We start from the raw sequence: 7378 nt of genomic DNA, 5'->3' as shown, positions 1-7378 counted from the left end.
CATTCTCTGGGAAGCTTAGCTGGGACAGCTAGCTTCACTGCTGCTGGCATACACCTCTGAAAGCCTCAATGTTTTCAAGGCAAGTTCTTTTCAAGGTGATAGCTTTTAGTTTTTGATTCAGTCAATGCTCAGTAGCTATTTTCACTACTGTCCTTTCTACAGGACTAACCTCATAATACACCAAATTACTATCTAGTCAAGCAAAATTCACATTAGCAATACCATTAACTGTTTGTAGAAATGCCAATTTACTCCCTGTTAAAGACAAACCAATGTAGTGTTCAGCCCAGTAACTATTCCCAGAGATTTTTATTTTTTGACTGAAATAATGTTACCAGTCCTGCAAAATGGAGCATTTTTTAAAAAGCCTTATGCTTTCTGCGAATTCCCCCCCCTTTTTAAAAAAGCATAATTTCCTCCGTGTGTGTAATATTTACCATGAGTGAGCACATCCTTTATAAAAGGCCTTTTTCAATACAGCATTGAGAGTGAGTTCCTAGAAAAGACTGGATTTTAAGTATCTGTATTTATGAGCTGGAGAAGAACAAGAACATCACCTTACTACTTCAGACCAAAATCCTTTGCAGAAATTATTTCAGCAGTTGATGGAAATGTTCACAATGCATCCCTGTATTCAAGACCTACTTACAATAAAGGGATCCTTCCAGACTCTTCTTTCACCATCTGGCAGGCTGATCAGACGGGAACTTGCTGAAGAAGGATCAGTCTTGTCCAGTACTAAGCACCCAGTGTAGAAAATCATTCCTCACTGCTGCTGTGCAGAAGGAGAAAGCATCCCCTTCTAGACAGTAACCTCTTGTCCCATTCCAGGTCAATCTATCTATACTTAAGAGTATTCTACAAGACAAGAGCTACAGCAGGGTGGCTCTTACTGGGGGGGTACTGTCCATGTGGAAGGTGAAATGTATTAGCAAATAAAGGTAAACTGTACCCTGGCACCTGGCGAAGCTTTAGCTTGTTAAGTACCTGCCAAAGCTTGTCAGTCATATGTGTTACAGCTGTTTGAAACACAGACCTTACTGGGCCAGTTGTTGGAAAAGTGGACTGAACTTCTGGTTTGACTCAGTAGCAGTTCTGAACACCTTATTAGCTACTTTCTTCTAGAGACATCAAACAGAAAAGATGGATAAGCTAAAAACTGACATCCCGCTCAGAGCAGCAAGCTCTCACAGAAAGAACAGAAGGGCTAGAGCACCTGGGTGGACATCTGGCTATCAGCAGATACCATAAGGTGATGCTGGGTTTGTCCTGTGCTTGGTCACATCAGTGTTCAAGAAAGAATCCCCATGTTCCTATTCTTCAAGCTCGTAATACAACAAAGGCCTGCATCTTATAAAACACTCCTGCAAATAACATAAAATAACTTTTGAGAGAAAAGTAAGAAAAATGAAATTCCCCCTGTGATTCTTGTAACTGGCCAGAGATGCCCCAGTCTGTTTCAATGCTTCACATTCCCTTAAAGCAGCAAACACTTTAACAACAATGACTTGCCTCTAGCTGCTTCTTCCTCTAAAACCTCTTGGCCGCTTTCCCAACACGAAGAAAAGCACTTCTTTCCACAGCCTATGTGCAGCTCAGTGTGGCCATGCTCCGTGGCAGGGGGTGGGGTTGCACCACCGAGCTCTTGGGGTTTCTTTTAGGACAATTTTCTTTGAAAGATAACCAGAACTGTGATGAGATCGGTAACCTCCTCTGTGTTGGCAGGCAGACATGCATGCCTGGAGGTGTAAGTGCAAGTGTGTGGTCTTGGGTGTGGGGAAGAAAGGAGAAGGGTGGTGACCTGAATGTTGGAACAGAGTTCAGAGTAGACTTTTTTGTTTTGCCTTTCCTTGCATTGGGAACCCCAAGCATGAAAATGCAGGAGTTCCCTGCCCCACCACTGATATAATGAAAGCGTATCATAGTGTGCTGCCTTCTGCTTTCTGAGCCTCCTGGTTGTAGACAGCCACACTTTTAGCCCTTCCTCTGAAACCATAAGGACTAGAAATAGTATTATTTTTATCAATGAGAGTGGGGATTCTCAGGTAAGTAAGGACCTGTGGAGCCAGGACATACAGGAATATGCAAACGCTGTGATAGTAGTTATAAAATATGAAAACTGGCAACCTCACTCCCCCTAACGTTTCACACAAACATTGAGCTTGGACCCGATATACACAGACCCATATGTCCTGCTTGAGACTCAGTGCTCAGGTTCTTTGTGTCTCAATTATTTAGCTCTGGACTACCAGGGTTGGAAGAGAGACAGGACTGAGGTACTCTTAAAATTCATCCCCTATAGACAATATTTGTTTGACATATTGTTAGTCTCCAGTGACAGAGATTCCACAGACCCTCCCCCAGCAATCTGCTCTAACAGTGACCTATCTCTACCATCAGAAATGTCCCCCCGAGCCCAGTTTAAGCCATTATAAGAAACATATGGGAGAGCAGAGTACTCCCTCCTCTTTGCTGCAACTTTTTACATATATGATGGCTGCTCTACTGTTTCCCATTTGTCTTCTTTGGACTGAACAAAACATACTTTTGTCAGTCCCTCTTTGCAAATCATGTTTTCTATTTAGTCATTCTTACTGTTCACTTCCAGATGCACATCAGCTGGAAAAAGTCTCATTGATTCCACTTAGAGCCTTACTGCTGTTCAATAGAGTGTAAGAATTACTGCGTGTCTTCAAATGACACTCATGCTTTTCCACCTTAGTACAGTATTTGATTTTTTTTGTAAAATCCAAATGAGAGCTTAGATTGCATTTTCAAGCAATGAAAGTAAAGTGTGATGGAGTGCTGGGTGTTAAAGTAGCTGCCATTACTGAAGGTCTGACTGGGGACAAAGACCATGTTCCCATCCCTAGCACTGATTAAAATATGTATTTGCAAGTAACACTTTAGGAATCATTTGATCATGTGGCCCAGCTGGCATTTCTGATAGATCCTAGCATCTGCTTTGTTTTTCTTCTCCTTTGAAAAGTTTTATCTAATGATTACTGCCCCATAGGGGTTTATGGCACCTTATTTAAATACATTGCAGCCCTGAAGCTGACGACTCCCCACATATATTGCCAGTGTATTTTCTTATCCTTTGCTTTAACACCAGAAATCTGTGAAGTCCTGTGTGGAGGCAGCAATTTTTTAATTTTTTTTTTTTTACTGTCAATGCAATGATCAGTGCAAGAAGTTTTCTGACTGCAGGGGAAAATGAATCAATTTGAAATCACTGACCTTTCTTTATGGTCATCTGCCACTGTGAACGCTGGTTATTCTGATGTTGGGCTATAAGAGGAGGGATATTTACCATGGAAAAGTGAATAGCTGCCAACTATCAAGGCATCACCAAGCTCTGCAGACACGTATTGTCATAGGGTGGCATGTTATGTAAGCACTCCTTAAATGCAAGTTACTTTACATTCTTGGCAGCAGACCACATGAAATTTCCCTTCAGATGTTGACGGGATTAAAAAAAAAAAATTATATATATGAAAATCACCTTATCATTTACAATGCAAATCTTGGAAGGAAAGTTAGTAAATTAAGTTAGAGATTCGCCTAAATTAAGCTGGCATTCTATTCTGGTGCTTCAAACTCTGAAAACATTGCTGGCTGACAAAACAAGCCCTGGAATGATTAGCAAAAACCCTCCTTCAGAGGCAGCAGACGAGCAATCCCTTTGAACCTTCACAGCACATCATAAATGCTCAGCAGACTTACAGTGTGGCAGTCCCAGTGCTATCAATTATTTACCCTTTTTCTGTTTACCTTCAGGCAGCAAGTAATTATTTTTAAATATTAATTTAGTTGTGTCATGTACAGTTTGTGGTTTAGCCCCGAGATCTGAGATATAGAAAAGCAAACTGCATCTCAAATCACATTTAGCTAGTGACGCATTGATAGTCGGATCCCCACTCCAGCTACGCAGCAGCTACACTCAACTTCTTCCATCATTAGAAACAGAACTCTGTTCATTGTAGGAAAGTGAAAGCAATTTTCTTTATAGGAAAAGGCACTTCTTTTTAGCCTAGAAGTCCCAGAAATTGAAAAATCTAAATAGGAGAATATTATTTTATTCTAAAACCTTTCATGCTTTTTCAGATGAAAATTTTTTCTTCCCCCCTTTTTGTTTCCCTCAGAATTTTTCCCAGAGTGATTAATTTTCTTTATCCTCAGCTAATTTAGGCTAAAAAGAAGATGGCTGTTGTTTCTGCAGCCCCAAGAGAAAGAGATCCTAGGAGACAAGAATCGCCCTCCTGCACTGAAAACACCACTTCTTAGAACCTGAAAAGAGAGGATGGCTCTTGTCAGCTCACATGTCCTTCCACAAGGGACTGGTTCTTTCTTTTTAGCAGTTTATACTAGAAAAACAAATACTCATTTTGATATATCTGCACGAAGATTTCGATGTGTGCCCACAGAGAGGTCAATGAAGTATCAAGTTCAGGGCAAACTGTTGGTTCCACCAATGGCAGCATGGTCGGTATCTTCCTGAGGAAAAACATTTTTGAATTTTGCAGTCTTTTGGTGTTAGTTGTTTTGCACTGTTGCACTTCAGCTTTTTCTTAGCATAAGCTCTTGAAAGAAGCCTTGATTTTAGCTGTTTCTGAGACAGAATCAAGGAGAAACGGAGCTCTGACAATGAAACTTGGGTAAGGTCACTGGTATTCTGGTGGCACTTGTAGGCCCCAGGCATCCGGTTCCTACCCTGCTAGTCTCTGCACAGTTCTATAAACACCAGAAGCATCTCCTGACAAAGAACATGTAGCCACAGTTTGAACTGCAATGCTGCACTGGAAAAGAAATATGAGAAAAACCAAAGGAAGTATCATATGGTCACAGGATCAAGCTAAGGTGCAACACTGTTCAGTGAAGGAATGTTTGTAAAATGACTGAGTGAACATCAGTGTTTCATGAAGAGAAAATCCAAGAACTCCATTTGGTCAATTCATATTCTTCCCCTGCCTTTGCCTCATGGGTCATGTCTACTCCCTCCCCATCAATCCTGTCCCATTATTGTTGTGCTACAACCTTGATAATGTGCATTCATGTTTTCAGAGAGAGAGGGGCCATGTTACGCATCTTGTTTCAACCTAAGGAGGAAATAGCAACCTCTGATTCACCTCCAGTCCACCTCATCTCGCCCCCCTGCCACTGTAAAGGCAGACTGCAAAGCTGAGTACCAGTAGCCTAGTTATGTGTATTGTGTGACTGGAGACCCAGTACAACACATGAACTTGACTTTATGCAGCCTGAATGAAATCTGCTATCCAACAGAATAGGTCCTTGGGAAGAGCCAGAAACTTTGCTTTAGCTCTAATCCCTAATATCATGCAGCCTAGTTTAGTTTAGACCTTTAGTGTTAGCTGTATGTACTTTACAAAAATTCTATTACAAAGGATTTTTCTTGAACCAAAGCAATCGGAAGCCTCTCTCTCTCCTACTTCCCGTTCTGAACTCCTGTTCAACTCTACAGTCAGACACTGGGATGTGAATTTACATATTATGCATTATGAAGCCATAATGCCCCCTTGTTCTGGAATTCCCATGGTACCTGGTTACCTCTGACTCTAACATGGGAAGAAAGGAGGACGACATCTAAGAGGGGGTCAAGCAAAATGTCCAAAAGCAAAGGAAAAGCAGCATGGAACAGTAGCACAAAAGCAAAGCTTTATTATGGCAACAATACTCTATCTTACTGCAACAGGAACGAAAGCATCTATTCTCTTAAAAAAAAGAAAAGGAAGCAGACAAAACTAGTTCTGTGATGAAGGACCTTCTGAGTAGCAGGTACCTGAACTGATCTCTTCCTCTGCATCACTGTTATTGGGGGCCCCGTTGAAACAGAAGCATCATAAAACTACCATCAAACCTGCAGCAAAATGTGGAAAACAGAATCAGAAATTCAATGCTAGCCATTTAGGCAAATATGTTTGAAACTGTTAGAAGATCAACTGTAGAATTCAGCTTTTCAGACACGAGTGGTATAACAGTGTGGGCTTGTTTTGACCTGTACTTTATTTTGCCTCTCTGAAGATGCTTCCCCAACAACATGACACAAACTGGAGCAACAGAGTGGGCTTCCTGCCCATCATCAAAATTAATGAACTTCTAAAACTTCTATCTGATCCATGGGCATTGTGTCAGTGTTAACAAACATCTCTGAGCTGGGGAAATAACCTCAATTTTGTTGGCTTTGCTCCAATATACCTCAGTAGCAACACTGACCAAATGCTGCCTGGACAGATGCCAAGTTTCTCTTAATCTTGGTGAGCAGATTTAGATCACATCGTTTCACTAAGTCATTTTTTCCAAGGTGAATGAGGATAACGGCTGAAGAACCAATTTGTGTGTTAAGGGTAACAACGGTGACTCCACTCTTCTCACCAGGTCCTGGCCTGGTACACGCTGTTCCTGAAGCAGGTAGGCAGAAAGCCACAGGCCCAAAAGTGAATCAGTTCTTTCAGAAGTGTAAATATAATACACACTGAGAGTATGTACATTCTACCCTACAGGGCCCATAATTTATTTTTTCAGGTTAAGTCTCTCTCACCTTCTGATACAGATTTTTACAGCCAAGTTATTTCTGAACTGAGCTATGAGTAGGTCAATCCTATCTTTGGTCTGCTTTTGCTAGGTTGCCTAGTAGATGTTTGATGACAACAGTTTCAAACTGAAAGCGGGGCAGGGGAACAGAATGAATCATAAAATGATGGGGAAGACAGATATCTCAGCTGGGAAAATAAAGGTTTCTCTTTCTTATAAATCCACATTAATTCACTGTATTAATGAGCAGCATGCTAGTATGACATAGCCTATTCTTCACCACCAACTATTGGTTCCTGTGAAAAAAACATTGAGAGCGCCACAAAAATAATGACAAAGGCAAGAGTAACTGGAACTAAACATACGTTGTTTTGGGTCACTGTGAGTTAGAAACAAATCTAAAGTCTAAAACATTATCTAAAATACCACTGAAAATCAGGCCCCTATCTGAACATAAATCAGAGGTTATTTCAAGGGTAGTAATTCCACAGCCCTCACAAATTTAAGCATCTATAACAACGTTCCTAGAACTTATTTTTCAAATACATCACACAAGTAAAGCTGATACCCATGGTATTGTCCATGAGCTTATCTTTTGAGGGGAAAAAAAGTGGGGCAAAACAGCTGAGTTGAAAGGTTACTTTCAAAAAACACCAACATCCCCTCCCTCCCTCAAAAAAACCCCCAAAACCCAACGAACAAAAACCCAACCCCAGCCAAACCCCCCCAAACAGGGAAGAGACACATACAGATCCAGTTCTGGTAATCCACCTATACCTCCTTTTAGAATAAACTGATGCGCAGTTTTCTAGGCATATCCTAGACA

At 41.1% G+C, this 7378-nt stretch overlaps 1 long non-coding RNA gene across 2 annotated transcripts in view; it reads right to left on the bottom strand.

Moving 5' to 3' along the window:
• Nucleotides 1-5655: 5655 nt before the first annotated feature.
• LOC138689168 (uncharacterized) overlaps nt 5656-7378 on the bottom strand; it is a 127713-nt gene continuing 125990 nt past the window's right edge. For both annotated transcript variants that reach the window (XR_011328019.1, XR_011328020.1), the window contains exon 5: nt 5656-5878. This is a non-coding gene — a long non-coding RNA (uncharacterized lncRNA). The remainder of the gene's footprint in view (nt 5879-7378) is intronic.

Source organism: Haliaeetus albicilla, chromosome 16 (genome assembly GCF_947461875.1).
Source record: "Haliaeetus albicilla chromosome 16, bHalAlb1.1, whole genome shotgun sequence".
In the NCBI taxonomy this organism is placed as follows: Eukaryota; Metazoa; Chordata; class Aves; order Accipitriformes; family Accipitridae; genus Haliaeetus; species Haliaeetus albicilla.
Note: the sequence above shows the minus strand (reverse complement) of the source record. Positions and strands in the feature narration are given on the sequence as shown.